General features: G+C 41.8%; 1 pseudogene; it reads right to left on the reverse strand.

Annotated features, from left to right (window-relative positions):
• Positions 1 to 5,401: 5,401 nt before the first annotated feature.
• LOC115068538 lies at positions 5,402 to 5,522 on the reverse strand (annotated as a pseudogene).
• Positions 5,523 to 6,000: the final 478 nt, after the last annotated feature.

Consider the following 6,000-nt stretch of genomic DNA (forward strand, 5'->3'; position numbering starts at 1 on the left):
TGTATAAACAAGAAGCAGTGGAAGAAAGCCCACAAGACTTTTCCCAAGCATTTGCCCACAAGACTGTACTTAAGGACTATAGTGTCACAGGCCTTTAATCCCAGCACTTGGGAGGAAGAATCAGGTGTTGGTTAATTAGGTAGTCTTTTTGGGGGGTCAAGGGGTCTTTTTGAGACAGAGCTTCCCTGTAGCTGACCTGTAACTCACTATGTAGACCAGGCTGGCCTCAAACTCACAAGGATTCATCTGCCTCTGCCTCCTCAGTGTGTGTGCCATGGCATGTCTCAAAAAAATTTTTAATTGGCATACACAGTGTTGGGTTTAATTATGCAAACATTTTGTTTTTGTTGATTCTCCTCCCCTTTATTCACTCACCTCACCTGACCTCATCTCCTTTTTAACAGTTTTGAGGCAGAAGCTCATCATGAACCCCAGGCTGACCTTGAACTCCTGGGCTCAAACAGTTCCTCCCTCTTCAGCCTCTTGAGTGGGTGTGACTACAGACATATTCCACCTCTTCTGGCTGGGCATGGAGTTGCACTTCCAGCACTCAGGAAGCAGAGACAGGTGGATCTCTGAGATCAAGGCCAGTCTGGTCTATATAGTTTTGTTCCAGGCCAGCTGGGGCTACCAGGAGACCCTGTCTCAAAAAGACAAATAGCAACTAAGTGTAAAAACACACATATAAGTAACTTAGGGATAAACTGAAAGAATTATCTAATTAGATGCCATATGTTAAGACTGGCAAAGAGTTTACATAAATGCAGGCTATTTAATGAGCGATGTATCTATGCTGTTTAGTATTCCTTTTCCTGCTTTTATTAAGTTAAAATGTTGACTCTGGAAATGCGTAATTAGTATAGGAAAACTAAAGGTACTGTTTCCAAGACTGAGGTTCTGAAGTCTGAATCAAAGAACAGTAACAAAACTAAACAGTACAAATCCAGTAATTTTAGGTTGTGTTGTTTCTAAAGCAAAAATCACTCCTGTGATCAATGTTATTCTAATGTAGGGCAAACAGTGACAGACTGGACAGACTTCCGAGGCCCTCTCAGAGCAGATAAGTGATTTGCTGTCATTGTCTCTCTTTTGTTGACTATTGGGATCCAAAACAAGCGCTGGAAGCTCTGTTATGACTTATGACCATTTTTGATGAAGATTGGATGCTGCCTCCCATTCCAGTAAGGCTTGTCTAGAACATCCTTTTTCAGTATTCCTAATTATTCTTAAGACTGCTAATCAGAGGCTGTAGGTAATTTATTTTTAAAGTGTATGCGTGTTTTGCCTCCAGGTATGTATGTGCATCACATTCTTACAGTGCCTGTGGAGGCCAGAAGAGGATGTCAGATCCCTCTGGAACTGGAGTTAAATGGGTAGGTGTTAGCTGCCATTGGTGCCAGGAATTGAATTCTCTGCATTTCTCCAGCCTATGTATTCCTAAAAATAACATCCACAAATATATAACAAAGCAACCAAATTAGAAATAGGCTAGTTCCAAAAAGGATGCAGTTGAAATGTAATTTTCATCTGTTTAGTTTTCTACAAGCAAGGATTTGTCACACACATCTTAAGATTCATTTTTAATTCATGTGTATAGTATATGTGTTTATGAGTGTATGCCATGTTTTCAGCTCTCAGAGGCCAGAAGGCAAACAGTAAAAGTAGTTTAGAGCCACCCGACGTGGGTGCTGGAACTGAACTTGAGTCCTTTAGAAGAACAGTACTTACTTGTTTTTTTGGTCTTTTTGAAACGGTCTCCATGTAGCCCCAGCTGGCCTGGAACTCACTATATGACCAGGCTGGCCTCGAAATTACAGAGAGATCTGCCTCCTGAGTACTGGGATTAAAGGTTTGTGCCACCACACATGGCTAGTTTATGACTTTACTAAGCAAAATGTTTGCCATATTTCATTATACTCCATAAATTTAAGTAGATGGATTAAAACAGCAATAGCTTCTTTATAAACTGCATATCATTTTCTTCTTTAGAAAAGACAAGTATTGTTTTCCAGGGTCTGAAGAGATGGCTCAGAAGTTAAAAGCACCCACTGCTCTTGCAGAGGGCTCAGGTTTAGTTCCCAGCACCCATATGGCAGCTAACAACCATGTGTAGCTCCAGTTCCAGGGGATCTGATGCCCTCTTCTGGCCTCTGTGGGCACCCACTCACATACATACATATATACACAGACATATGTGCATGCATGCAGATCCATAAATAAAAATTCCATTTTCCATTACAATGTTCTGTAATATGTGAACATCCTATGTTCTAAAAACTGAATTAGCATTTTCATCATATAAATGTCATATGACTTCTCTTCTGCCAGCAAAGTCCTCAGGAATGCAGAAGTTGCTTGTCACATGTCCAAAGGGAGGCCTAGGCTGTTCGTAGCTCACTAACATGTGCATTGGTTTGTGATTATATGAATATTTGCACCACTGCCACAGAAGTACGGGATGAAATTTCTGGCCCCTTCATTAGTACCATGCATGTGCCAGGAAAAGGGGCCAAAAGCCAGTTTCCCATAAGAGGAAATGTGTCCTTGCTTGTAGCAGTAACAATGACTAATTTCTCAAAAGCTCAGCCCTCAAGCCTGTGTTTTTTGTTGTTGTTGGTTTTTTTTTTTTTTTTTTTTTTTTTTTTTTTTTTTGGTTTGGTTTGGGTTTTTTGTTTGTTTTTTTTGTTTTTCATTTTTTGGTCTTTTTGAGACAGGGTCTTCCTGTAGCCCCAGCTGGCCTGGAACTTACGATGAAGACCAGGCTGGCCTCGAACTCACAGAGATCTGCCTCCCAAGAGCTGGGATTAAAGGCATTGCTGCCTGGCAAGTCCATGTTATTTGAACATCATGTTGACAAAGGGGAAAGTCCACATGTGGCTCTTTCTGTATGCTGATGCATTGCTCTGTCCAGGAAGAACTAGCCCTTGGCCATGACTTAGCCACCATTTTCTTGAAATACCATATCTACGTAAAAGGACAACTGTTAAACCAACTATTCAAACTTGGTATTTAAAAGACATTTTCTTTGGACTGGACAGATGGCTCAAAGGTTAACAGCACTGGCTGTTCTTACAGAGAACCTGGGTTCAGTTCCCAACACCCACATAGTAGCTAACAATCATACATAACGCTCTCGTAGCCTCTGTGGGCTTTGCATGGTGTTGGTGCACTTAAACTTGGAGGCAAAACACTTATACACATAAAAAATTTTGTTTAGGTCAGATGTGGTGATACACTTCTTTAATCCCGGCACTCAGGAGGCAGAGGCAAGCTAATCTTTTGAGTTCAAGACTGGTCTAGTCTACATAGTGAGTTCCAGGGTAGTTGTGGCTACAGGGACACCCTGTTTCAAAAAGACCAATAAACACATAACTACTGAGAAATTATGGCACGCTATCAAAGAATAACCATGATAATCTGGAAAGGCTCTGGAGTTTCTATTCCCTTTCCCAATACCTGTCAGTGAGGCCAGATTTTCTTGAACTAAAACAGCATATCACAACAGAGCTAATGTAAAAACAACCTAGCTGTCTTTCTGGTAAGCCAGACATTAGCAATTAGTAACATCATGAAATGATGCCACCCTTATCACTGAATTAGATCTTTGAAAGTATAGATTTTTAAAAATATTTTATTATTTGTATTTTATTTTTTTGGTCTTTTTGAGACAGTCTCCCTGTAGCCCCAGCTGTCCTGGAACTCACTATGTAGACTAGGCTGGCCTTGAATTCACGGAGATCCGCCTGCCCCTGCTCCTGAGTGCTGGGATTTAAAGTGTGCACCACCATGCCTGGTTAGACCTATGTAGAATAAAAAAAAAAGCAGGCATGGTTATTTCTGATTTAGGGGGAAATAGTTGTGCAATGCCGCAAAGGTCAGAAAAGAGCTTCGGATTCCCCTGGAACTGGAGTTAAGGATGGTTTGTAGCCACCATGTGGGTGCTGGGAATCGAACCCGGGTCCTCTGGAAAAGCAGTCAGTGCTCTTAATCACTGAGCCATCTCTTCAGCCCCTGAAAGTATAGAGTTTTACATGTTTTATGTGTTAATTTACAGTGGTATATTATTTAAACAATTTATATTTTTAGTTTCATATATCAGAAGCCTTAGACAAAGTGAAAACTTAAATGATAAAAGGGACTAAACATAAAGCTAAGGGAAGTTATAAAAAAAGTCGAAAAGAGAAATAAGTGAGTCTGGGGTGATGGTACATTCTATGATTCCAGCACCTGGGAGGTAGGGCAGGAGAATCAGAAGTTCAAGGTCATCCTCAGTTACATAGTGAATTTGAAGACAGCCCTGGGCTGCATGAGACCCTCTTGGAAATACAATAATAAATAAAAAATACTTTAATTTTTTAAAAAAGATGCTTAGAGCCGGGCATGGTGGCACACGCCTGTAGTCCCAACACTTGGGAGGCAGAGGCAGGTGGATCTCTGTGAGTTCAAGGCCAGCCTGGTCTACATAGTGAGTTCCAGGACAGCTGGGGCTACAGGGAGACCCTTCTTCAAAAAGACAATAAAAACAAAAGATGCTTAGAAAAACAACATTGCTCCCTTTCAGCAAGTCCTTCAAGTTGAACATGTGTTAAGCAAGAGTGAGCCTATCAGATCCTAGGGAGTCTAAAAATAAGAGTGTTCTGTAGGAGTCATGCCTTCTCAAGAATTTTACTTTTAAAAAAATTAGAGTGAAAGAGGCCATGTGTATTGTTAAAATTGTATTTGCAGAACCAGATGTGGTGGCATACACCTTTAATCCTAGCACTGGGGAGGCAGAGGCTGGTGGATCTCTGTTAGATCAAGGCCAGCCTGCATGGCAAGTTCTCGACCAGCTGGGGCTACAGGGAAACCCTGTCTCAAAAAAAGAAAAAGAAAAAGAAAAAAAGATTGTGTTTGCCGTGAACAGATTATGCCTCCAATTGGCTCAGATTCCAGGTTACTCTGCTCTGGAAGCTCCCCATCACCCCACCACCCCACCACCATGTAGTCTTGCAGAGCTGAGGGTTTGTGCTGGTCTGATCTAAGCAGTCCAGTCTTCCCAGAAGTGCATTTACTCATTCATTCAATGAATATTAGGTTTTGGGGGTTGGTTGGTTGGTTTTGTGTTTGTATGAGGGGAGAAAAAGTTTCACTATGTCATCTAAGTTGGCACCTCAAACTTTTTTGTTGTCGTTGTTTGTTTTTTTGAGACAGGGACTCCTTGTAGCCCCAGCTGACCTGGCCTTGAACTCACAGAGATTCACCTGCCTCTGCCTCCCAAGTGCTGGGATTAAAGGCGTGCATCACCATGCCCAGCCTTATACCATAAACTCTTAATTGTCCCTCTTCAGCCTCCCCAAGTGCTAGGATTGCAGGTGTGTGCCGTCGGGCCTGGCTCAACAGTATTTAGGATAGAACACAATTGATAAAGTCCCTGTCCTCAAGGGAGTTTGTTTCTCTCCTGAAAGAAGCAAACTATAAACAGGAAAAAAAATATATTAAAATAGATGGTACACTTGATCTTAGCCAAAAGGCCAAGAAATGATAGGGTTAAATAGATTGTAGGGGCTGGAGAGTGGGGTCAGTGGTTAAGAGCACTGACTGCTCTTGTAGTAGACTCAGGGTTTCGATTCAATTCCCAGCACTCACTTCTTGGCTAACACCTGCCCTAACTCCAGTTCCAGGAAATTCGACGCCCTCTTCTGATTTCCTCGGGCATTACACTTACACACATGCAGGCAATACACTCATACAAATAAATAAGCTGGGTGTGGTGGCATTCGCCTTTAATCCCAGCACTTGGGAGGCGGAGGCAGGCAGATCTTTGTGAGTTCAAGGCTAGCCTGGCTTACATAGCAAGTTCCAGGCCAGCTGGGGCTACAGGGAGACCCTGTCTCAAAAAGACCAAAATAATCATAATCATAAATAAAATTAAAAAATAAATAGGCTATAAGCTAATGACAAGTACTTGGGGGAAAGTGAAGCCTAGGGAGGGAGATAGGAAATCTTAAAGGAGGGAACTGA

This window comes from Nannospalax galili, unplaced genomic scaffold, assembly GCF_000622305.1.
Source record: "Nannospalax galili isolate Female #2095 unplaced genomic scaffold, S.galili_v1.0 scaffold530, whole genome shotgun sequence".
NCBI classification, from domain to species: domain Eukaryota; kingdom Metazoa; phylum Chordata; class Mammalia; order Rodentia; family Spalacidae; genus Nannospalax; species Nannospalax galili.